Raw genomic sequence first — 27,967 nt, 5'->3', positions numbered from 1 at the left:
AAGATTGTGTCTTTCTTTTCCCTTGTAGCTAAGATTTTCATTGCTAAAAAGAGATAAAAATTTGTTTATCATCTTTAGACTGCATTTTAGGAATTACATCTACATCTCGTGGTGAACCCAAAAGGCAAACTTCATAAGAAAGATCAACTTAAAATAAATTCAATGAACTTAACAACACTTTGGAACTTAACGCACAACATTTAGAGGTCTAGGCTAGAGACGTGTTCCGACGTCGTAAAGCCTGGTAACTGTTGTCCTCACTGATGGTTGGGTGATTCCTCCACTTTGAGACGATAAGTGCCGGTACGGACTTGTGCTCCCACGTACCATCGAGTATATATTGGGAGACCCCTATAGGCTTAAAACCTTTTATCCATAGGAAGCCGTGTCGACCGCCCCACTGATCGCAATGCACTGAACACAGCATTCGGGAAGATTGACTGCCATACCGTAAAAAGTATTCTGCAGTTTTGCGATTGGTTTGGTACTCCCTCTACCTAGATCTCTAGAGCAGTCCCTTTCGTCCCTTTTCAGACTCCTTAACGGAAAAGGTCCATCTGAGCACTTGTCAATTCAGGCTCATTAAAAATCGAAGGATACTAGAGTCATCTTTTGTTTTTTCTCGACTCTTAAAAATTGAAAAAACAAGTTGTGTCAAAGCGTGTTAAAATTTATTTTAAACGGAATAGTCATACCCTTTTCCTACGTTGATCTTTGGGTTGAGAAAATGGAGCCTACCAACCAAGGAATTCCCCTTGGTGGAAATCCTAGTCCCTTCTCCTCTTGGGGAGATGTTGGTGCACCCCATATGGCCACATTGTCGCTTCCAGGACTGACAATTGGCTTGCCAGTATGGCTCTTCTCAACCAATGTCGTTCTGCACACCACTATTCCTGAACAGTCGAATCAGCAACTAGACGAGTCCAAAGTTGCCCATCAACCTTCTACCTCCTCTAACTCTTCCTCTCCTCCTTCCTCTTCGCTTGATGGGGCTGGTAAAGCCAAAAGTAAAGCTCCTAAGGAGAAGAAGGAAAAGAAGAAGAAAGGGAAGAAGAAGAAGGAGCCAAAAGCAAATGGGGGCAAACAAGTGTCGTTTAACGAAAATCCACACACTGCACCGACGAGGTCTAAATCGCCATGTGTCATTTGCAGAGGAGACCACTTTCACAGAAACTGTCCTTGCATCCCTCGGATACTAAGGGACTGGTCTCCTCGTTTGCACAACCCGGTGTCATCAACCTCTGGTGATCATGTTGAAAGCACACCATCGACTAGTGAAAGTGAAGCCCAAGGACAAAAAGGAAAATATAGATTTCCTTGTAAACTGTGCGAAGGCGATCATGCCGTCCACCGTTGTCCCTTCTTAGACAAAGCTAAAAGAGTTTTGGATGATCGTTCGGTTTCACCGTTACGACTCCCTCCTGGATATAAAAAACTCTTGCCGAGTCCGTCACTAGTTGAAAATCCGGCTGGCCCGCTCAAGTGGTCGGCCGAAGCACCTATCATTGAGGATGAACCATCTGAATCCATACCAGAAGAAAGTCAAAAGGTCGAGGCGGCAGTTTACCCGGTCTTGCCTTCAGAGGTTTTATCTTCGGATGATATAGTCACTGAAGAGAACAAGGATGACACCATCCAAATTCTCTTCATCAACACAGACTCCAACGAACATGGGGGCAATTTACCCGTTCCTTTACCGCAAGAAGGAAGTTCGTCAGAGTCGTACCCGGCCGTCTATTCAGTCCCACCTCCAAGCAACCTAGTTGTCTCCTTCGACTGGAATCAACTAGGCAGACCCCGTTTACCAGCAAGCATACCATTCATAATTATCGTTCAAATATATAGAATGATCATGGCCGGTACCATCATAGATGAGGGGGCTTCTGTGAGTATCCTTTCCTCGACTACTTGGAAAGCGCTTGGTTCGCCATCGCTTTTGCCTGAGATGAGAAATCTGACAGGCTTTGATAAAGGAACCAGTCGACCTTTAGGGATCCTTCCCGATGTACCCATAACATTGAGAGTGAAGAAAGTTCGCATGAACGTCATGGTAGTTCAGGGACCCTTGGATTATAACCTACTCCTTGGACGAGACTATATTTATTGCATAGGAGCCATTGTCTCCTCACTCTTTAGAGTAATGTGTTTTCCGCACGAAGGAAGAGTGGTCAAGCTCGTGGACCAGCTTTCATTTCCCGGATCACGCATAGAAAATAGTAATATACCATCCCTAAATGGTCTTTTCATGCAAGAAATGTCTCAATCTCCAGTCCGTCCTCCCGATGAGCACGAGTAATTCGGAGGGATATGACTGAAACCCAGGGGGCATGCACCCTGGTCTATTTAGGCAAGAAAACTTCGGGTATAGGGTAGGTTTCCGCGGGATAATATGACTAGTCTGTACCCCGTCTGTGATTGGAAGAGGGGTTATTCTAGAACAAGATTCTCTCGTCAAAGTTATGTGAGTGGGCGTGCCACGACACTGACCTTTGTTTATCTCGGTAGACATCGCCGAAGAAGTGTTTTGTTTGAAAGATTAATAGAACAATCTTTGGGTAACCTGTAAGAGGTAGGCCTCTCCCGATAGAACAAATGTTTTGTCTGCAAATTGAGGGGTAACCTTGAAACTGTATTTTATACCTGGGGGCATGCAAACCTTTTGGAGTGCAAGCAAAGAGCGATTATTTATCTGTTTTTTTGGATTAGTCGTTTCCTAACTTGCATAAAGAAAGGATGTGGGGAAAAAATCTAAAGGTTGCCAATTTTATATGAGACTTTCTTATCATATGACTGGATTAATCGAGCAGTTTTAGCGCATAGTTCAAGCTCGTTAAAAAATAAACATAAGACCGAGCAAATGCTTCCGCCCGCGTTTAAGCTCGTTAAAAAATGAACTATTCCCCGGTAAATAACCACCGTGAATGTAGTACTTCAGCCATTAAAAGCCTTGATCGTGTTTGCACCGTCACCTCCACTTTTCCATTGGCCGATCATTCACCTCCATTTGATTGTTTACCCATTTTGAGGAACAACTGCGAAGAGTGATTTCACTAGGCATCCTTGTGACACTGCCGTGATTAGAAAATTCCAAACCTTACCTGGAATCAGCTGCTACCCTGTTTATCACTCGTTCCTCAAAAGACGAGTCTCCTTTAAGCTCTTTTCAACTGACTCGTAAAATATGAAAAGATTGCCGAGTTTTGGCCTTCCAGCTCGTTAAAGCGACAGGAAGAGCTATCCCTCCTCTAGATTTAATATTTTTGGACCTGAGGGATTATTGCACAAAAAGATCGAGCGCTTGTTTAGTTCGGCTCGTTAAAACTATCGAAAATTCATCCCTTCTGTATTGTTTTATACTTTTTCAGACTTAAGGGATTAGATGACGAAAAAGGAATTTCGGAGTTACCTTTACGTACCTTTTCAGACTCTCTAAAAATGAAAAGGACCGAGTTATCTTTGTCGTTAGACTCGTTAAAAAGATTAATAGCGACAAACTTGTCTTTAGACGAGAACGAGTTTCACTATCGCTAGGCTCGTTAAAACATAGCGATGGGTTTGCCCGAAGGGCAAATTATAGAACAAGCATATGTTATCCTCCTCAAGCTTGACAAAAATAAAGAGGTACTGGTCAGCAATGACTGGGGAAAAATTGGGAAGAAAACTCAAAGAATATTTATTGGTAGCAAGTCGCTCTTGAACATGACACTTCCACTCCGTGTCCGAGTCGGGTTGGGTTGTTTCATTCACCGGTCACATCACCATGTTCACGCCATACCATCCACATTTGGGGTAAATGCTACCAATCCATCACATAAGTGTCGCCGACATGTTCAAGAGAAGTCATCCAGAGAAGTCACCTGTGTCCCATCCACTACCATACATTATACTTCGTTCTTTCATGACCGCCATCCTGAACCGTATATCATCAGATTGTTTTCACCTCCATCAAAATCATTTGCTCCATTCCGTGTCATTGATGTGGGATTCATTAAGGCCCTCCTTTGACGGATCACTTCTTGTCGACATCAGCTCATTACCCAAGAAGTTGATCTAGGGACACCCCATTCAGTAATTTGAAGCTTACATGCCTCAATGGCAAGTTTCTCACTTCCGGCAACAGGTATCCTCAATGACCTTCGACCGAAAGATTTTGCGTCGTGTTCGACGCCAAGTCCTTTATTCACACCACGTGAATTGTACTGCAGTACCTTGAGGGTCATTATCATTATCGGTGATTCCTCTCGCGCTTGTTAACAGTTTACATCATTGACTGGTAATCAAGTGATGTCTTTCCATGTTCGACTCCAAAACATTTCTCACATGGACCGACCTGTACTTCGAGTGAAGATCGGACGAGATTGAAGACCCCGGATCTAGTTTCATCCATTCGGGTTGCGATATATATTCAGGAAAATAAAGACATTGAAATGTACAACATTACAGCACAGATAATCATCCTACCAAAAGGATGATGGCTCTATCAGAATCATCAGTCTATCATGAGACGATTGTCTGTCCTATGTACATGAAAATGAATTTATAAAGTTGAGCATGGGAATGCCCACCTCAGCTAGATCATGAAAACAGTATGAAGATAATGTATTGTATTGTATCTTATTACAGGTCTCCTCCCAGCATTGAAAGAACTTCGGATCCTCCTAATAAAGCATTTCACCCGATAAACGGCCTCATACTTTAGGGGGAAACTGTTATAGACATTTTTGTGCCTTACAGATCTAAGCATGAAATGTCCATAAACCAAGGGATCCAAAGTCCCTAAAAGTGTTGTTCCGACCCCTAAAGGAACAAGGTCAACTAATTACAGCTTCTCCCAGAAGTTCTCCACCAGAAACTGCTCAGAATCAGTCAAATCAGGATCATTTCGGCTGCTCCACTAGCTAGCTGCGTTGCATAGCACCCAAATACACTGGCTGGGTGCGTTGCAACGCACTTGAATGCACTACCAGGGTGCGTTGAGCGGGAAATGACAAATGGCAGTGCCATTCCGCGAGGTGGAAAGACAATGGAAGCTTCTAGAATCTTCTCCAATGACACTTGCCTCACTGAGTTCGACCAAGGATGAGTAAGAGGCTCTCAGTCTCCAAGTGGAAGCAAGAACTGACAGAGAGAAGCCACTAGTCAAATCATAAGCTGACTCATCTTCCTTGCATACATCTATATATGGATCCCTCATCCCAGAGATCCAGAGGCTGGAATTTTGATATTGCAAAGAATTGCTGTTGGTTTTGAGAGAGAGATATCAGACTATTGGGTGATTTATGCTTTGTTGGAGGTGAAGAGGGGCTTCATTGCTGGGAGGTTGATGCTGGATCAGGAATCATTGGTTGTAACTCCTCCTGGATCTTCTTGTTATATCAATAAAACTATTTGAGTTTCTCCTACATGCTTGTGTATCATTGATGTTTGTTACATTTGTATGTTTAGCTTAAATCTGATCCTAAGCTATTTATGAACATAAACCCATGTCTTTGTATAGTTTCCTTCTTCTGTGATCTTGCAGGTATTGTGAAGCTGGGAAAGTAAAGGAGCAAGTAGCTGGAAGCTATCAAAGAGGAGAGAGATTGGATCAAAGGACTAGCGTAAGACACAGGTTGGTTCATCCTATTTCTCTTCGTTTATAATTCATAAATAAGAATACAAAAGTAGTTTTCTCTGTTTGTTTCTAAGGTCACTGTCACACCTTAGTGGGATAGGGTCGTTCTGAATGGACACTTTTCCCGATAACAACTAGCTTTTTTTTGGTGCTTGAGAGAGTGAATGATCTCGTGGGTGAGGATGATTCCATCTATGATTTGCCTTCCTTCGACATAGCCCGATTGTTCTGGTGAGATAAGCAGGGGAAGAAATGGCTTCAAACGTGAGGCTATAACTTTGGATATGATTTTGTAGATGACATTACAGAGGGCTATAGGCCTAAATTTGTCCGGCGTATTAGAGTGTTCCTCCTTGGGGATGAGAGTGATAAATGTTGCATTCAAGGAGGGTAGCATCCAATGGAGAGTTCTAGACTCTTCAACGACCTGCCAGACCTCCTCTTTGATAATATCCCAGAATTTGTGGAAGAAAGTGGAGGTAAAGCCATCTGGACTAGGAGCTTTTCCTTCCTGAAGTTGCTTCATAGCTAATTCCACCTCCTGTAAGGCTATTGGATGAAGAAGCAATTGATTGTGTTCATCTGTTATCACCTTTGGGATATGAGGGAGAATCTTGTCAATTGTTGGTTGTCTCTTGGTATTAGGTTCTTGATGGACTGATTTGAAGTGCTTGATGAGCTCTTTTTCAATATCACCATGGTCTTCCAATCAGTCTCCCTGTTGATTGTGAATTTTGGTGATGTTTTTATGCATTCTCCTTTGGATTGTTGTACTATGGAAGAATTTTGTATTCCTCTCACCTTCCTTTAACCATCTTATTCGTGATTTCTGTTTCCAGATGATTTCCTCTTGTTTTTCTCTTTCGTTGATCTGATTTTGAAGATCCTTTTCCTGTTCGTTGCGGGCTTCAGTCCTACCTTCATTGATGATGGTTTTCTATAGTTTCTCCATTTCCTGAGTGAGGGCTTTATGAGCTTGAAAAATGTTTCCAAAGGTATCACTATTCCACTGTTTGATTTGCGCTTTTAGGAACCTCAGCTTTTGCTGAAATTGGAACATTTTGGAAACTTCAAGGGGAATAAAACTTTTCCATGCATGCTATAATAGATCTTTGAAATGTGGATGGGTCAACCAAAAGGATTCAAAGCGGAAGGGCCTTCTAGTGGATTTTCCCGGTCTTTGCCACTGAAGCGAAATTAGCCAATGGTCTGACCCTGCAAATGGCATAATAGAGGCTGAAAGGTCTCCTCCCAAGTGGATAACATTATTTGATAGTAGAAATCAATCAAGCCTTGAAGCAATCTAATGAGGACCAGATCTTTTGTCATTCCAGGTGAATATTCCGTTGTTGCAGGGTAGGTCAATTAACCAATTGCTTTGAATGAACTCCTTGAAATACTCACTTTCATTGTCCAATCTGATTCGGCCTCCTAATTTTTCCTCTAATTTGGTGATCATATTGAAGTCGCCTCCCGTGATCCAGAGTGGATGGGTTTGGTTGGCATTGAGCTGTGTGAGCATGTCCAAAGTTTTGATTTTGTCCTTAGCAGCTTGTGGGAAATACACATTGGTAAGGTGTCCATGCACATTGGTCCCTATGATATGGAAGTTAGCTTGAATGAAGTGGTGGTTTGCATTGAAATCTGTGAGCGCAATAGCCTGTGCATTCCAAGCTATTGCTAATCCACCCGAGGCTCCTATAGCATCCACTGCCATTGTGTGAAAACCAGGCCATGCTTTCGAAAGAATGGTACTGATAAGAGTACTATTACATTTTGTTTCTTGCATAAAGAAGATATGAGGTTTCTCCTTCTGTATCAAGTTTTTTATCATTTTGTATTTCCCAGGGCCATTCAACCCTCTTAGATTCCATGATGTGAGCTTCATGGTTCAGGGTTGGGGAGTGGCCTGTAGTACTTTGTGAGTTTAGAATATCTTCCAGATTCTACCAGCATTTCCCCGATGAGGATGGTTTGCTGTAGATCTGTCTTTCTCCCTCATTTCTTAGTATCCTTGAACAAGGTCTTTCCATCCCACTGACTTCCTGGTTGAATTCCTAGAGATCTTTGTTGATGTGCTCTAGATAGGATGACCTCTAGACTTTCTAGCTGTCTTGCCGGGATCTTATCATATTGTTTTTGCTTGCATGCCTGCTCAAGGCTAAAAATATCCAAGTCTCCTAGGTCAATGCTTTCAGGCTCTTCATCCATCTTCTTGAGTTCACTGCTCTTGGCCATGATGTTCACTACAAGCTTGGGATCAATCAGAAGGGTATCAATGTCCATACCATTAGGTTTCCAGGCCATCTCTTTAATGGAGGCGGTAGAGGGGGGAGCTTGGGGTTGCTCAGGGACATGGTCAGGAGATGCATCTAGCTGAGGGTTAGCAGAGGACTGATTGGGAATCTCATGAGAGTGCATGGGGGGTTCAGGGACCACAGAGTTAGTCTGAGCTAGAATATCAAAGCTATTGCTGGTTGAGGGATTTGAATTGCTGGCAGGGGTATTTTTAGGTTGAGAAGCAGGATTTTTATGATTCCTTTTCCGAGAGTTCACTTTGGTAAAGCCCTCTTGATCATTTTTCCCAGAGGCGGTGTTGGAGGAGGGCTTGGTATTGAGTGGGCAGTCCCGGAATAGATGCCCATGAGCATGACATTTTCAACATCTAAATGGAACATGCTCATAATCTAAAGTCTGAATCCATTCAAAATCATCATGGAATAAACTTATCGAGTCTGGAAGAGTTTTGTTTAGGTGCATGTAGACACAGATGTAGGCATAGGAAGTGTATCTTCTGTGTTTTGTTTCTTCTGTGACTTTTATGAATTCTCCCAGTCTGTTTCCAATGTCTTTTAATGATTCCTCATCCCAATATTCCAGTGGCAGGGAATATAGATAGATCCACACTATGTTGAGCTAAGGTCTTCTTTATCCGGGTTGAATTGCTCGATCCAGTCACGTAAGTAAAGTCTAGCAGTGTTGAAGAAGTAAGGGTGTTGTCCAAGACCCTGTTTCGATCTTCTATGCAGTTGAAGATCACTGTGAAAAACCCCTTCGATCCTAGCTTCAGATTGATATGTCATTTTGGTTTCCATTTTCCTACTATCCATCCCTATAAGGCTTTCTTTGTTGGCCAAAACCTAATAAATTTCCCAATAAGGGCATGACCTTTCATGTATTAGATTTGTGTGTTGATTCTCTGACTAGGCAGTTCAATCTTAGGTCATTCTGTAGCTACAGGTTTGTAGGTTGTGGAGGTTGATTTGGGTTTCTCATCATCTCCCACTGCGTGTCGTTGCCTATTCGAGGGTATATCTTTTGTACCCTATGGTTCATTATGCAAATCAATGTTATGCTGATCTGTTTGCGGCTGCGAATTAGAAGCATTGTCAGAGCTGTTCGTGGCCCGTAGCTCAGGGTTCAAAAAAGGGGGAGGCCTGGAGTCCTCCCCCATCAGGGAAGCCATTGAGGCTGAACTATAAGATGACGTGCATGGCTGTCAGGAGTTGCAAGGTCGGTGGATCAGGGGTGTCGTGCTCTGAGAAGTACTCCGTCGTTGAGAAAGGTTAAAAACCTAGTTCGTCATGTTCTTGCTCCTCTACCTCCAAACTAATGCTCTACTCATAAGTAAAATTCCCTTGTTGTTGACGTTGATTTGTACAAGCAAATCTTTTAATTACTCCAGTAATTCACACGATTTATCCTAGCACTACTCACTAGGGATAAAAGTCTTCAATAACTTTCTGTAAACCTTGTCCACTTCAGTATATTTAGAAAATGTTGGTTTGGAAATGAATAAGTGTTTGATTTCATACTAAATGTCCAGGTCATATGACAATGCTTCCAAGAATTCTTTTCTTGTCATGTTGATTCTTCCACCTGTAACTTTGGAATTGTTTTCTGCCTTGGTCATCAATTTCTCACTGTAATCAAAACATGTATTGATCTTATCATTTATTACTAATAAATTAGGAAGTCCCTTTTTATGGAGGGCTTCCAGATTTTTAAAGAATATCTGTAAATGACTGGTATAAATACCAATCGTTGGTATTCACCTATTCACTGAGTTGTAACACTTTCTGAATATCCTCACTGATTCTTGGAACTTATTGGCCACTCGGTAAACAAATTTCTAGATACTTAAACTGATCAATAAACTCTATAAAACTGAATTTTATTGATTTTTTTATGATCACAGAGGTCCAAAAAATAATAGACTAGGGCTCTCCTTGCTGATCAAGCTTCTACATTGCAAAGGGAAACCTGTCTGTCTGGAAGAAAATGAACATTTACATAATAATGGAAGAATATCTAAACATTCCTTCAGTTAAAAACTAAAGGAGTTGTTCATGAATTACATCTACAAGGAAGTGACCATAATCAAAGGTGACTGGTAGTCCTTCTTATGTAGAAAGAGTGGATAGAAAGCCTAAAATAGGCTCATCTACCCATTCATTTGAAAAGTAAGCAAGTAAACATGAAAAGACAGAGATAATATGTCTGGTTCTTTGAGGAAAAATAGAAGAGGGATAAGGGGGGTTCTTCTTAGGGATTTGAGAATATTCTGGTAGGAAGACCTCAAAATTTCTAGCTCTCTGGGGGAAAGTGAGTTTCTGATAGATTTCTTTGAGAGCATAAATGAAAAAGGGAGTGAGGGAATCACTGTAGGGGACCTGAAACATTTGGTTTATATTTTCATAGGTAATGGTGATAAGGATTTGACCATTGGGGGAGATAATAGCCCTCTTACTTGAGAGATAACAGGTATGAAATTTGGAGAATAATTCTAGAAAATAGTAGGACTAAGGGAAGATAAACAGGGGTATTCTAGACTGCTAGAGGTTAATCTCATCAAATTGGTCAAGGTAAGTGTCAAGAAACCAACAACGTAATTTGAAGAGGTCGAATTCACACTTTTTCACGATAAAATTGTAATCTCGGTGAGCAAGGGGGATGTGGTCTAAATTCACAGGTGGAGTGAGCATGGGGTTTATCACAGTGGAAGTTTTGGGGGCCATCATGGAAACAGGATGAGAATGCAGAGGACGATAGATGGAATTACAGAGGTTCATTGTTAATTTTATGTGAAACGATAGGAGGGAGTTCCTCTGTAAACATTTGTTGATAGGAAAGAACATAGAGGGAGTGAAACAATAGGAAAATGAGAAAGGGACATGAGCACGGGATAAATGGAGGTTTATAGATTCATAACTGGAGCAAGATCATTAGATAAATAGTTTTTGGGAGCTGCATTTACTTAGCAAACAATAAGGAGGCAATGAGAGGTAAATGAAAAAGAATTGGTGTAATGGTCATTGACGTGCCGTCTTAGGATATGCGGATGGAGGAGTGGGGCCACTAGCGGGAAGTGATAGGTGGAGGGATACGTGGTGGTAGTCGAGTGGTATTTGAGTGAAAGTGGGGGGTGACATAACTAGGAAGGCGGGTTGCGGCAGGACGGAGGAAACCGCTTCAGGAGGGGGGTCATTGTTGTTTATGGTATTAGACCGGGGGGGGTCTGAAATCATGAGGGGAGGACATTTAGTGGTGGAGAAACTGATTTTCAAACCCCCCCCCTCATTAAATAGAAACACAACAAGGGGTCTGAAAAGGCTTAAGATCCGCCAGAACCAAGCGAGGTCATTATTGGGGGAGATAAGGTGTGTAGAGTTTCACACCGACAGTCCCACATCATATTTTAGGTAGATTATTTCACACTAAGTTCTAAAATCTGAATAAGTCACAATGTTACAAATAGCTTTCAATCACATGAATTTCATTTTTTCCTAAATTAGGGTTAATTTGAGAATACAAACCCTCTTTTATTTTGTCATTTTAAAGGACTTAGAATATCTATTCAAACAACCAAACTAATCTAACAACTACATTAATATAGGTTAAACTATTGGATTAATTTATTCTCCTATTCTACATATCTAATCTCAAGCAAGATTACAATGTTTGGCAAAGTTATTCACTCTAATCTAATTGACATAAATTGAAATTTGCTTGAGCACGATTAAAATGTATGTTTCAAACAACATGAAGTATTGTGGCATTTTAAACAAGATGCACACAATTTAATGAGTTTATTCTCTACCAAAATTACTAGACTATCATTGGCACTTCAACTGGAATCACTTTCACATTTATTCTTTTTCTTCGCGTTCTTTTGTGATTTCTTTTTCTTTTTCTATTTTTTCTATTTTTCTATTTCTATACCCTCTTTTCATTTTTCTATTTTTTTTGGAAATCATTTTTAATGTGAAATATTATTTACAATCTAAAAGAAATTATTCAATCATCATTTGATCCTATAAATTATAAGACCCTAACAGAAAATGAAGGACCCTGGGCGCATCATGGAGACAAAGATATTTTGGGTCCTGTTTGAATTGTAGTTGAGGATGGTGATTAACCAACGGCCATGGTTATCACCAAGCTTGCATGTACAATATGCTAATGTGGTATATTTTAAGGCATATTTTCATAATCTTTCTATCCACGTGAAGAAAGATGCCATAGGAACATGGCATAAGTTTCCATACTTGGTCTTCGAAGATGATATTATGGGGGTTGTCAGTAAATGGTCGAGTGACTGGCTCACCCCATCTGACGAAGGTGCAGGAACCAGTAAGGTTGTCGTAAGTGGACCAGAGAAAGCAACAACTATGACAACAACAGTGAGAGATAATAAGAAGGAAGCAAAAAAGGCTTCTGTGAAAGAAAAGGTCATGGCAGAAGAAAAGGTCGCGCAGTAGAAAGAGGCTTCTACAAACGAGAGGGCAACACTGAAAGAGAAGGGCTCTGCCAAAGAGACAAAAGCACAAAAGGGGAAGTTTCCACCACATCGCAGGCCACTATTGACCTTGGTAAATCTGAAACAGAGTGCAAAAATATAGAGGTAGAGATAGAGGGTGAAGAGGAAGGGGGCACAGGCTTGGAGTCTCCCTTCGTTGTTAAAAATAGGCAGAAGCAAAGTTCCACAGGACCTCATAAGAAGCAGAATTCTAACAGGTTTGTGGGCGCGACACCAATTTGCCTCGCGGAGGGGGACCTAGATGAGATCAACGATGTGGTCTGCAATGCCATAGAAACAATTTGGGGCCACATTGAGGACTAGTACCATTAGACGTTGGACAAGGTGCAGCAGGGCCTAAGGGAATTGCAAGTCCAAACAAGGGTTATTCAAGCGAGAATTGAACAAGCGACCCCAAAGCAAGTTAGTGGGTTAGCCTTAGTAGGATATATCACCTCAGACCTCCATGTAGTACAATTACCAAAGGGATCACTGCACATTAAGACATTAGAAAAAATGGAATTTATATTTCATTTGAAGAATTTGAGTCTAAACCTTGTGGCACTCTTTATTTAGACAATGCATGAGCTACATCAAGGGGTATCAAATGAGCTCAGAGGTCAGGAATAGTGGGCATTACTAGTTATCATCAAAGTAAAGACCAAAAACTAGTGAAGGTTTTAGGAAAACGAACAGGTGCTCAAAGAATGAGAAGAGGTTTTTACGTGTAGCCAGTAGCTGGAAATGGCAATAACGTAGGTTTGCAGTGAGCTTCCCGAGCTCCAAATCCCAGTAGAAGTGTATTCCTCAGAGAAGATCTAGAAGTTAGCTATCGTAGTAAAATAATTAAAGGAGGAAATTGGCAAGGTCCGATTTGAGCTAAAACTACAAATATATGAGCTTCAACTTAAGATGTAGCCAACTACTCCTCCGAAAGTGAGAGAGCAACGCGAGGATGCTATTAAAGTTGACATGACTACACTAGAAGTTGTAGTCAAGCATTGAAACCAATTGTTTGAATCATGGAGATGTGGACCTCGCTACAAGAGGATCCACGCTTGTAGAAGATTGAAAGAGACATCCGAGAAAAAAATGTAGTTCCACAAGATCAGAGTTATAGCGTGGACCTTAGCACAAGTGAAAATGTTCACCAGATTGTGGTAGGGAAAGTTAATCCAGACCAAAATTGATGAACTACATCAGAAGGCATCCATCATATCCTCGAGGATGCATCCCTAGGAAAATGAGGCAAGCCAACTCTCATAGATGGTGCAGAGCAAGCTGAAGGCTATGCAACAGACACAGAGAACCATGGGCCTTGCAGTTGAGGGTCCAACTATTGAGAATCTAGTTGAAGAGGTTCAGTAGGCTGCTGCGAAATGAGTAGCAGATATTCAAGCATTGAATATAGAATTCAATGGTTTGCAGGTGAAGATCGAGCCAACACTAGTAGAGTGACTCGGGACAAGTCACAACTTTTTGTTGTGGTCTTGTTGGGACTGGGTCCCCTGGAGTAAATTTTGTAAAACGTATTGTAAAGTATCCACATTTTGAGGAGGGGAGTGCAGAGGTCGATAGGTATCAAAGGGGCTTTAGTAAGGTCAAAGCCCCTTAGTTTGTTAAGCGTAATTTGTTTTGCAACCCGCCCATGGTTTGTGAACCATGGTATTGTAAATGAAAAAGATATAAAATGAGTCATAGAGAGTCATAGAAAAGTTAGTCAAGATGGAGAAGAGCATAGAAAGGCAAGTTTTGGGTCTATTTCATCTATTCTTTACTTAGACAAAGAGGAAGGCTCTTGAAGCTGTGTGTGCAAAGACCTTGCTAAGTCCTCAGCTGAGTGCGTGGGCCCTCGTAGCTATGTGTGTAGGGTTGGAAGATTCTGTAATTGAAGATCTGGGCATAATAAAGGTTGTTTTGGAGTATTATCTGTGCATTGATGTCTTATTATTTACTTCTAAAATTACTGTATGTTCACTATGTTTACTGAATTTATCATTAAAAATACTTAATAGATGAGAGAAAGGGGTAGATCTTTTTAATTACATGATGTTATGAATGTTTAGAACAATCGGCAAAGAGTTTGGATTTGTTATCTATTAGTTACTGTAATTTCTGGGTTTTAAGGGGTATGGTTCGTGAAGGTCCAAATAAAGCCCTAAGATTAATATAAACACATCACATAGTCCTTTGGATACATAAACATTGTTCTAACGCCCCCCATTACTGCCTCGGCTGAGACTACAGCTTGCGCTACACGGGTTGTTGTCGAAAGGGTCGGTAGTGTAGGGTTTTATTGGTTAGCGCAACTAACTGTGAACCTGGGTCCAGATCCCCTCAAGAAAACATTACCATTTGGAGATATTTGTGAGTTATGCATACAAATTTCAAGGGGAAAGGAAAGAACTAGGAAAAATCCAAGAGATCTTGTTATGTCTAGGATTAAAAGATTTGCACCTTAGAAGTAAGTAGGCCTGAAATAGGCAATTTGATTGACAACTTTAAAAATCATATTTTGGGGAGTCTTAGTGAATAAATAGATATCCTTAAAGTATAAAACAAGTTAAAAGCTGAAAATGTTGCATCATCTATCTTTTGTCCAAAATGTAGAAAGAACCATGCCTTAATAGAATGCCCTCTTGACTTATAAAGCATAGAAACCTATGTCATATGTCTAGAAAATCATGATACAAAGGAATATCCTTCAATACTAGGTGTTAAAGCTTTCTACCAAGGGGAAGTAATTCCAAATCAAGTATAACCTTTGTGTTTTATTGCGAAGAGACCATGAAAAAAATCCACAATCTAATATGACTTGTTATATCTTTGAAGATAATTCTAGGTCAGGAATTATGTGAGAGAATCTGTAATGTTTTGTTGGTTTTAAAGTTTTTGGATGACCAAACATCTAAACTGTTTAAACATGTGCAATTTCTTATTTACTTATGATTTATTAGAAGGTTTGATTCTTCACCTCTACAAATATTTTAGCTTTGATGAGATATGTAAGGTTGAAACTTTAGAAGCTATATGATTTGTTAAATATCAAACAGATAATTTAACCAGTCATATATAGAGGATGCATGTAAAATACTTTTATAGCCAAACAATATATGTTTAAAACTTAAGGGAAGATGATAATTTAGTGATGTAGAGGATTTAAATCAAACACATAGGTTAATTAACTAATCTGTGTAAAGGATTATAAATTCATGGCGGATTTAAGATAAATTGAAACTCAATTTTATCATATGTATAATTCCCATACACTTCAAGATATGCAGATTAAACATAGTGAAAAATAATAACAAAGAAGAACTTACAATGATACAAGGTGTTTTGAAATGAATCGAGAATCCTTTTACTATTTCAGAAATAACTTCAAAGGATACAAGCCTACTCAAAATATATCATAATGTTTCAACCATTTCTAAGTCTTTATTCTAAGTATTTATAGAAATCTTTACATTTCAGATCAAATTTCAAATAAAATACATTTACAAAATAATATATGTTTAAAGACACATCTATTTCTAGGAAAAATAGGAAAATTTGCTATATTTTGTTGCGTTGTTGAGGCTATGTAGGAGTCTATTGTTGACTGTTGCTACTTTGATGGAAATGTTGTTACTTCAGTTATCTTCACTCGATCAATTCTAGGAATCAGTCCCACAATTCTTCACTTGGGATATAAAAGCTAACCATATTTCTAAACCATTTATCCACCTCTATATAAGTGTCAAAAGTTGGTTTACTTACAAAATGGTGGTGGACCTTGTGTTGAATATTTGATTCAAACTGAATTCCCTATATGAATGATTCACCACTCATCATTCCTATATATTTTTCAAACTTGTAAGTATCAGCACCTATGTTGCACAATTATTCTTCATAATTTTATAATGGGATCAATTGGCCATTATAAATGCTGAGTAGGCAAGCCTTTTTCTTGCAGCTATATGAATTTTCTGTTGAATCTTCTAACCTGCAGCTCAATATTTTTACATTTATTTTCCAACTGTATCATAAAATTATTCTTACTAAATATCCTCTTAACTTCCATGATTGTTGTTTTTCCTCTTCTATTTCCTTGGTTTTGGAATTTAGAAACATGATGATTCTTTGTGCTTCTTCAGGTCTATGGCCTAAATCCACCTTTGTATTTTCTATTGTTGTCTTAACTCTGTGTATAAGTTCTTTCCATTAAAAAATGATCTGTATTGAGGGCCACATGTCTGTTATGTTGCCATTTATATTCTTCCAAATTTTGTTCTTAGCTTGTGTTAACATTTGAATAAGAAAGGATTGGTCTTCATACTTTTTTAGTTGTTGCATGAGTTTGTAATTTTTCTGAAGTTTTGATAAGTATGCATTATCAATTTTGACTTTATTTTCCTCCATCTTGGCCAATTTTGTTGGTATTTTATCTTTTTCTAAATGAACAACCAATAATTTATCGAGAGATCTAGTAAGCTCTTATGTAGATTCTGAAACTATAGGCCTTGCTGAAGTTTCTACCACTATACTTGTGCATGGTGTAGATACTCCTGTTCCTTTCCACTGTTTTTTTTCTTTCAATAGTGCTTCCATGCACTACTCCATCTTTCCAATCTATGCATTTTGTTTAATTGCAATAGTAAAGAGTGCTTCTTTCTCTGTTTCTATATTGGCAACCTCTTTAGCTTGAGGATGCTCTGTAGAGGACAACTTCATTTGCTTCCTCAGTGCTAGAATATTTTCTTCCTTGTTTTGGATGAGCTCCTTTGCTACTTTGACGTCCTTAGGATCATGTCCTAAATTGATAATAAAATATTCCACAGATTTGATTTAGTTATCCTTTGAAAATGATGACATATTTTCAATTTTCAGTTTATAATTCATATTATTTAAAGATGAATGTAATTTGGAAGCAATCATTGTTGAACTAGTGAGTGATGAAAATATAAACTCCCCTGTTTGTTTATGTAAATCAATCTAATTGATTTCATGTATTTTCTTGTTTTCAATTAAAAAGATGGAGTCTTTATAGTATTCAACACTCTTGGGGGGCTGGCACTAGAGGTTCCATGAAAACCATCTGGAACTGCCCCTTTTCTTAATCTAATGCAGAAAGAAGTATGTGGTGAGTCTTTGTTGTTTGCTTCCAAAACACAGAGTATGTGGAAATCTTCAAAGCTTCATTCTTTAATTTTATTTCTCTATATTTTGAAAAGATACTCTGCTGAGTAGAAACCTATGAACTCGATGATACTGGAGATTGGACTGTCACTTCTGCAGTAGGTGAATCTACTGTTTCTTCTACTTGAGTAGAAGGAGTGATAGGGGTCCCTGATAAAATCACCGTGGTTGGCTCTTATGTGTCCCCTTCATCTGTAGTTTCATCTTGAATGGTAATCACTTGAGTATTGGCTTCAAAATTTGACTTCTAAGTATTATTTTGGTCCTTGGTCTTTTTCCTTTTGAAAACAAGAAATTCTGCAGCTTCAAAGCCAGTTGGGTACATGTCTTCTCTATCCATTTTAGATATATTTTCTTTAGAGATAGGTGTCTGCATGGATGAATGAGTGACCAACCATTCTTCAACTTCATCTAAATTACCTTCTCTCCATTCTTCCTGATTGGCATATTCTTCAATGTCGAGCCTTGATGTGTGTGCATAAGAAGTAATTTTCTATTCCAATCTAAGCTTGAAGATAATGCCTTGAGGATCATATGACCAAGAAAAATTGTGTTTAAATTTCATTTGACTTGACATTACATTTATTTCCTTGGAAACAACTCTGGTGTTGATGATGTAGGGCCCTATATGAGCTTCTAATTTGAATTTTTCTTTATTGTTGTGAGAGACAAAATTCACTTCGTTCATATTTAACATCTCCCTAGAGTAATCCAATACAAAAATCCTAACAGGTACAAAAATTGGCAATCTGTAAGGAGGCAACTCTGATCCATAAACTCTAATATCAGTGCAGTTATGGTATATATACTAGTCTCCAACTTTCAATTTATTTGTTAAGTGTAGAAATTTCTTTATCTCTGGAGATATTTTTGGGATTACATCACTGCTTAACAAACATAGTAAGGTATATAGAAATTTATCAACATAATCAATGAAAGAATACTCCTTTGAGTTATTTCTAACTAGAGAATTCCAGTGAATGACTGACCAGGGGTTACCTTTGCTATCCATATTCTGGAAGGTAATTTGAATTTGTTTGACTGGTAAAATAACATAAGTTAAAGTAGGATTGATTGATGCTTAAAGACACCTTCTATTTTAAAATTGACAAACTGGTCATGGATTAAATTGGCCAAAAATAGACTGCAATTGAAAAGGAGAGTTGGTTTCTTTCCAACTATAAAAGTAGACAAAAAGTATACCACTACCTCATCTACCCATTGATCACTATGGTATCCAAGCAATTGAGTTACCATAGAAATCACCTGCTTGGACATTTCAAGGAAAATTGAAGCTGGATATCGAGGACTAGTCCTAGGTAATTCATCATTTTCAAGAAGAAAATACTAAAAAATATGGGCTCTTTGAGGGAATGTGATTTTGTTATATAATTCCATTATAATATCAATAGAAAAAGGGGCATGGGAGGCCTGATATTCAATTTGCAAGGCTTTGTAGATACTTTCAAGGGAGATAGGAAAAATGACTTCATTGTTCTGAGAAATGATTGCTACTAAGCTGGGCAAGTATCTTAGGTGGCAACAAACACAAAACTCAGGAAAGAAGTGAGTGTGGTGGAAAAGAAATTGTGGGAGAAAGGATTCCCAGACACTTAATTCACCGCTTTTATCTAATTATTTATATTTGGCCCAGTTATGGAGCTCATAGAGGTTGAATTCAGAAAGGGTTTCGGAAATTTTCTACACAGTATCTATTAATGGGGCTTTGTCAAAATATGGTACCAGTGGAATGAGTAGATTTGATTCCATAACCTTTCCCTTGCCCTTACGGTTTGACATGATGAAAGTATAATAGGGTATATAGACTAAAGAAAATCTTAATAGAATAGGTCTTATGAATAGAATTACCTGTAGAAACTGTCGGTTGTGCACAGGAAGATTGTTGTCGAAGGCTGGCAATTTTTCTTTTCTCCAGCAAGATCGAATGGTGAGCAAAAGGAAAAGAGCTATTGGAGTCAAAATACTTATAATAACTAAATAGTTTGATAACGGCTAGATTAGCGTTTCTGGAGTGGGAGATTGATTAACAAACTAATATACAGGCGTAGGAATTTAATGAGACAACATTCAGAACAGAATTTTCGGTAGGTTTTAAATGTTAATGGATTTGTGACATGACAGGGATTACATAGCAAGACAAGTGGAAGTAACAGAGTGGAAAGGGGAAACGGTTGTATGGCGATGAAGGAGTGGACAAGAGGAAGACACGTGGTGGGAGGTGAGCGGTGGATGGACAAGTTGTTGGCGGTAGAGCAGAGGTGGTATTTCGAGGGTTGGTGTTGGTGGTAAGTGGATTTGGTAGGCGACCCCCCTAAATATCCTAGCACCTGCCATGTCTCATTAGTAGTTTCAGAAGAAACTACTCCCCCCCCAACAATGTTAATTATCGGGAGTGCATCGGGGACCAAAATGCCTTGTATGTGCTCGCTTTAGGGGCGTAGACCCAAGTTTAGAGTTAGTTGCACTAGCCAACAAAACCCTATACTATCGGCCCTTTCGACAACAATTTTTGTAGTGCAGACCGTAGTCTCACCTCAGGAAATACTGGGGGATGCTAGAACTAGGTTTCTGCATCCGGAGGGGCTATGTGGTGTGGCTATACAGTTTCTTTTAGTATAGGGCTTAATCTAACCTTCGTGAATCATTAACCTTACTGTCAAAGTCATAGAGTGTTTTCCTACTTAACAGACTTGTGAGTTGCGCGTAACTAGTCTAACATGTATTATTCATCATTTAAAATAGTATTTGAACCTTCGTGATGTTATTACAGAAGACATATACAAAATCTATCTCTAATCATGCAGAATTATAGAAACTATGCAAACATAAGAAAATACACAGATCTGTCTCGAATTCTTCTTTATTAGCTCAGGTCTTCACAAATACAATCTTTCCGACGCTACATACACAGCTGTAGGGTCCTGCGCACACAATTTTAGACTTACCAAGGTCTCCACACACATAGCTATAGGAGCCTTTCCCTTCACTTGAATATAGAAAGATATGCAAAACAAATTTACAACCTTACATCCATTGATTGATTACCTTAGAGTTGCTAAGACATCCTTTTAAAAATTAGTTTACTTTTACAATACCATGGTCAACAAACCATGGGAGGAGCTCAAAATAGTCTAGATAATCCCATCCCTTTACAAAGTAAGGGGATTTGACCCACCCTAAAGCCCCTTTGACTCTTATAGCTCTGTGCTAATTGCGCTCCGCTCCTCAAAATGTGGATACTTTACATGACTTGGACAAAAACTTAGACCTAGGGGAGCCCTACCCAATAGGCACCCAACACAAAGATGTGACTCGTCCTCGAGTCACTAATATGGTATGCCATTGATATTTTATTTGAGGTTATTATATGTAGAATTAAATGGATGAATTGTTTTTGTGCATTGCATTGCGTCCTTTCGAACGTCATCCACGATCTTCTCTGTAGTTGGCCCTTCTGCTGCTAGGCCAATTATCCTCTGTGTTTTCTTCATGTTCTTTAATTTTCCCTCTACTGTCTATGAGATTTGGAAGGCCTCATCTACACAAGGTTGTGTCCATGTTGGGATTATCTATGCCTTCTACAACATCTCATAAATTTGTCCTTGAAGAAGCGTTCCTTCTTGAAGACAAGAAAATTGTTGCACAAGTGCTAAGGTCTGTGCAGTTGCTTTAAGCTCATCAAAATGAAATTTATTTTCTTTAATCACCACCTTGATCTTCTACACATGTGGGTCCTCATGTAGTGAGGCCCATACTTCCATTCTATCCTCAAAAAATTGACTACAACCCTTGACTGCAGTGGCTATCTCTTCCAGAACATCTTTTATGGAAGCTTTGCGCTGCCCTCAAGGTTTCGGTGGAATTGTACGTTGCAGTTTCATCTGGAGTTCTGTAATATCCATTTTCATATCAAATCTAACTTTTCCCACCTATGCCTTTGATTCACTGACTGTTTCTGCCATTTTCACACGTTTTTCTGCTAAGGCTGCCTCTGCTAGGATATGGAGCTTGGGAAGTTCACTGCATACTTTGGTTATGGTCTCTTCTAGCTGCTGGTTGTGCGCAACTACCTTGTCACGATCCTACATCACTTTATTATTTTATTCGAACATCTGTTGGTTGTTAATTTTGACTTTGTTCATGACCAACATAGCTCACTGATCCCATAATTTGAGCTCATCTATGACGCCCTGATGTAGCTCATCCAACGTCTGAAGGGGGAGCACCGAAAGATTGAGGCTCAAATTATTTAATTTATGTATGCTCTCCCTTTCTTCTGTAGTTTCAACATGTATGGATCCTTATAGTAAATGCACTGCTCATAGGTCTATGGTAAGCTATTATATTGAGGGTACCACACTCGCTCGATTCATGCTCGCCTGAACCATGATTGCTTGGAACATGCTCGTATGAATGTGAAATTCTTTGAGGCCCTGATCAACCTTCGCCAATACTTCCTTGTATTGATCTTCAATATTCCTCCAAATATCCTCCATCGCAGCTTAAATAGTGTCTCTAATTTCATCAAATTCCCCCTCACTAAGGACCAATGGCTTTGCATTGGTGGATTTATCTGACTTCTGCTTCTTTCGCGCACTGCCAATACTCGGCTTTTGCCGCTTTTGTATTATAAACAGGGAATCAACATCCTCCATGTCCACAAAAGGGTCTTCACCACACTGATCGCCTTCATCGGTCTCCTGCTCAACTTGTCACACTATTTCCTGCGTAGTATTCTTTTCAAGGTCAATTGTGAGCGTTCAAGGCACCTTCTTTGTATCCTTCTTTGATGCTAACTTTTCGGACTGCTCACCTTCAGTTTTCTTCTTCTTACTTGTGCCTTCGTTCTCTACCTCTGTTTCAACTGGGGTGACAAAATTACTCGACCAATTATTGATTACCATCAGGATGTTCTCTTCAAAAACTAAGTATGGTAGCTCATACCATATCTCCTCCAAATCTTTCTTCACGCGGATAAAGATGATGTGAAGATCTGCTTTAAAGTCAAAAATGTCTCTATATTGTTGAAATAATGTGGGTGATATCCTTGGCCTTTGGGTAATGAATTTGGGTAGATCCATCTCAAATAAAACAAAGAACAATTTTTTCTTTGTAGCCCAAGTTGGTCCCTTTAATTTCCACAGTGAGGCATACCTCGCAGTATCACACACATCAGGGTCCACAGTGGGGAACTACAAGTCTTCTGGCATTCTCCATGCTACTAGTGCAATTAAGAGAAATAACCATGCATAGTGCAATTGCTTTCGTTATTCCCACACCTCTTGAGATTCATCCAAAAACTCTTGACATAGATACCCTGCCCTATTAAACTGGACCCCCTTGCTGCACTATGTAGCCAAGGATACAACTGGGGTCGGCACGTCATTTGCCCGACACTTCCTCATGATATTACCATCCAAAATGGATGTGGAAAAATGCACAACCTCATCATTAATAGAACTAGTATGATAGCCATGAGATTTCTTGACTAAGCAAAAGTCATTCTTCATCTGATCAGCCAACATTTTCTCCTGCTACTTCTCGACAAATGCATCAGAGGATTCACTCCTTGGTAAGGCAGTGCAGTAATCCTTCGGATTAACATATCATTAATGGGGATGAGCATCCCAAGCTACAGACACCCATCATGTACCAAATCCAACAATTGGCACACACAAATGGTATTTATGTTGCTGCGACCAAAGTGTGCAACATAGAGCATATTCAACAACCCAACACATTGAATTGCTACTACCCTTTTTCATCGGCTCAACGCTTGTCACTCCATCTTCTTCATACTAAACTAATTAGAGGCACTTGTTGGGCTCAATTTGGGGATACTTGCTGCGATCATTGAAATCCAAGTCCTCTATGCATAGTTGTGGCACCTTGGCCAACAACTCTCCCTTAATTAGAACTTCCTCTGGGAAAAAGGGTGTAAAGATCTTATATTTTATAGAATCTGGGTCTTGTTGTAGCAGCTACAGCCACCCTCCAATTTTTTTTCTTAGCTTTGTTTTGGAGTCTCCCTACCAACCATCCTTAGCAGTATGTCTTGCACTATCCAAGTACAAATGCTTTAGTTGAGTTTTAGTGGCTTGCCAGCCTATGCTTGTCAACTTGTTTGCCTCTCACCCATAGGTTGACACTCCAGGACTTAGTCATTTTCTGGTTGTGATGCTCATCTAGGAAATTGCACAATTCTGGAATGGAACCAACCTTCCCTCTATAAATTGTGCAATCCATCTAGGTTGCCTGTTGGGATCTAGAAATGCACAATCCAATCAGGAAGCCTTCATTGGGATAGGGTCCCTAGGGCCAATTTGGGGTTAGTTTAACCTAATTTTGTAAACATTTTGTAAAAAATGTATAGTCTCCACAAAATGTGGATGTGGAGTGCATAGCTAGATAAGAGTCAAAGGGGCTTTACCCCCTTGTTTGGGTAAGTAGTAGGTCTGTAGTTGAGACTCACCCACGGTCCATGGACCATGGTATTGTATTGGAAAAACCTATATAGAGTTGAGTCATAGCGATTCTATGAGGTAACTAATAGTAGAACAAAGAATAGAAAAGTCAAGATAAAGATTGTTTTGGGCAAGTGCTAAGGCAGGAAGGCTCTTCTTCCTATACTTATGCGAAAGGGGAAGGCTCCTTTAGTTGAGTTTGCAAGAGGCCTTGGTAAGTCCACAACTGTGTGCGCAGACCCCTATAGCTGAGTGTGCAGGGAAAAGGAGTCTGTAAATTGAATGTTGGAACTGAATAAACACTGATTTTGGAGAAATATCCTGCATTTGAGTATTATGGTTAATTCCGTTTATGTTATGTTCTGTCACTCAATAATATTTTTTCTATGAAATAATGTGTAGATGATGTGTGAATCTATTGGATCTATAATATTTATCGATGAACTAAGTTATTAGTTGTTTGTGGGAAGATAAATGTTGAATTTGCTATGATTTCTAATGAATTGGATAGATCTATGTAAAGGTGGATCTAGGGTTATTAATTAGTGCATGAAAGTAGATAGATTGCTTCCTTAGGATCTATAACGACTGATTGCAAACCTTCTCGAAGGTCTGAAAACCATTTCCTTAGAGTTGTAGTAGGGATCCTTAGAAGGGTACTGAACTGCGCAAAGGAAGATATGAGCTACAAGAGCTTAAGACCACTTATCACACTGCCTCTAGATGCAAAAACCTGGTTCTAGCACTCCCCAATACTACTTTAGGTGAGACTACAACTTGCGCTATGCAGGTTGTCGAAAGGGCCAACAGTTAGGGTTTTGTTGGTTGGTGTGAACAAATATGAACCTGTGTCATGCCCCCTTAAGCCAACAAATGGTTTTGTTTCCAATATTGGGATCTATCTAAGAGATGTGTGATAAATGGTTTCCTATGAAGAAAGAGATTAACAAGTGGATTGATCAAAACATGCATGTGTTCGTGGCTCAAGAGAACAGGAGACCTATATTGTCCAAAGAACAGTGGTTGTAGAGATTTTTATACACAAACAAGACTGGCGTGTTCTTTTGTTCTTTACCTGAATAACTACATGAGTGGTTATCTAAATTGGCTAATAGTCAAGGGAGGTGGAGGCTTGCCAGTCCTATAGTGTGGACTCCTAAACTAGTGTGATGTTCAGAAGAATCATAAAGAAATATTGTGTGGGTTGTGGATCATGGGGTTGATCACACATTGGGAATTTTTGTGACTTGTTTCGTGATCGACAGAAATATCAGCTATAATGAAATAAATACTCTTTAAAGGACCGTGAGGTAAGTATATGAAATTGCTAAAGACTGGGATTAAAATGTTGTTATGTGAAAAGAGGTTTATGGAGTTACCTTGATGTTTGGGGCTACACGAAGAGGGAGATTCTTTAGAAGGAACGGAGGATCAAGTATATAATATAGTCCACTCATTGAACCCCTTTCAAGTGACGACGAAGGGACGTGCTAACTATGCTGTGAAGTGCAGTTCAATTAATTACATAGGGTATCCCAAGGATACCTCACCCATCCACTCCACCTCCACCACCACTGTCACCTCATACACCTACACCTCCACCTCCTCCACCTCTATTCCCACCCTTCCATATGGGAAACGTGATGAAGATTCCAATTTTTAAAGGAATAGGGAGGGAAGATCCTGAATAGTTTTGGTTTGTTGCAGGATCTGTTTGGACAATACAATAGATTATAGATGATAATATGAAGAAATCACAGTTGGTTACAACTTTACATGATCGCACATTAACATGGTACATCAAGTATTTCACTGATAACCCCAACGCGATGTTGGCAGATACCCAGCTATCTCTGAACAGGGAGTTCAGTAAGCCTATGTTAGAGGCACAGTCAGTAATTGAGTTTTAAGAAATCTAACAGAAGGTAGATGAAATGCCTTGGGATTTCGATCAAAGGTCAAAATGCCAAATCATGCATGCTGATATGATAATCATGGATTCCTCACATCACAACTGGTATATAGCATTGCTCTTGCCACATTTAAGAGTGCCTTTGTCACAATAGAATATATCAATGCAAGTAGAATCCTTGGAGATTGCAATGAGGCTGGATGCCTTGCCTATATAGGTTATGAACCATGGAGTGCAACATATTCACTCACAACTGGAAAGCCCACACTTGGAGTTAAAAAGCCTAAAGAAAGGAAAGGGAGCTCAACCAAAGGTGCATGCTGAGGCCTAGTGTCTGATGCGTAAGAGCCACGGACATGATAAGGATCATTGCCCGGTTTATAAGAACTATATTATAGGGAGGACGTGTTCCCTTGAAGCTAGAGAATAATGTTGGGATGAGAGTAGGAGCTGCACTATGGTGTGATATCTGTCAGGTTATAGGATAACATGCTACTGATAACTTCCATTTACCGCAAAAGTTTGTATAGATCTCTCAACAATTGTTTTGGAATTTGTCTAAATCCGTGGGCCACGATGAATGCCATTGTAGAAGTTATGAGCTGATGATGGATAAAACCCCTACTTACCGAATGCAAGCAGGAAACTAGCCTCAAGATGAGGGCACAAGAGCTATGTTTGGAGGATTCCAAGGCCAAGGATGAGGAAGAGGTGTTGAACTAGGATGAGGGCATGGGCAGGTAATCTACTATAGCTGTGGTGAAGCAGGGCACTTCACGTGAGATTGTAAAAACCCCACACATCCATCATGTCAATGTTGTTGATAGTTTGACCATGTGATAGAGGAATATATGGTCCTTTTAGAAAAGATGCAATAAAAGAAGGCGCAATCCCAACATCCTATGCAGAACCTTCAAATGATGAGGGTTGAGCCCCACGAAGAAGATCACATCCTAAATATAGTGACCAGAAGTGGTATAGCGACTACTGCAGATAAAGGTAAGTAGCCTGAAGAAGACGGATGGGTGTGCACAACTATTCGAAGGAAGTAGATTTTGATCTTAATCACGCTAAACATACCTTTATGGAAGCAAAGAATAACTTCGCTGAGACATCTACCTCAGGAATTCAGGAGAAAATGCCTAAAACTAGTACGATGCAAGAGGTAGATCCTTCAGTACTAGCTACTTTTCTCAAGACTTGTATGAAGTTACTATGCAATCAGAAAGAAGTAGAAGGGTTGCAAGAGTTCATAGACAAGTGTGCTAATAAAGAAAATACTCCTACTGAACAACACACAGTAAGAAATATTGGTAAGCATAAGATGCGAACAGGGTGTGAGATGAGGCTGATCGCGTAGATAGGTGAATATGAAATGGATCGGGTAATCTTGGATCTAGGGTTTGATGTGAATGTCCTACCTAAGTAGACATTGGAAAGGATGGGGATACATATGCTCTAGTGGTCTCCTATTCAGTTATGCATGGAAAATCAACATAAGGTTATCCCTATGGGGTTATTATATGGTGTAACGGTCATTGAAAGCGTACTGGCTGACTTTGAGGTCATTGAAATAGTCGATGATAGTAACCCATACCACGCACCACTAGGGATTGATTGGGCTATTGATATGAATGGGGTAATCAACTTGAAGAGGTAGAAGATGAAATTTGAAAGAAAATAGCTCAGGGTTGTAGCACCACTAGATCTTGCAGAAGGAGCATGTTATACTAAATCTATTCGCGACTGTGTAGAAAGTAATGATGCGGTGGATTAGATATACAATAAAACTATGTGAGATGAGGATTGGATCAATACTACAATTGATGGACGAAATGCATGGGACAAGGATAACGCCTCCACCTTAGATTCATATGAGGAGCTCGAACATTGGCAGAATTGACTGCATGAAGTATCAATACTCCGTTGCAATATGATGACCAAATCGTTGAGGTGTGCCTTGATTGAGGTAAGGAACC

This window comes from Pinus tabuliformis, chromosome 8 (assembly GCF_031772625.1).
Source record: "Pinus tabuliformis cultivar Carrire ecotype Pingquan chromosome 8, CPIR1, whole genome shotgun sequence".
Classification (NCBI taxonomy): domain Eukaryota; kingdom Viridiplantae; phylum Streptophyta; class Pinopsida; order Pinales; family Pinaceae; genus Pinus; species Pinus tabuliformis.
The sequence above is the reverse complement of the archived record's forward strand: the minus strand, read 5'-3'. Positions refer to the sequence as shown.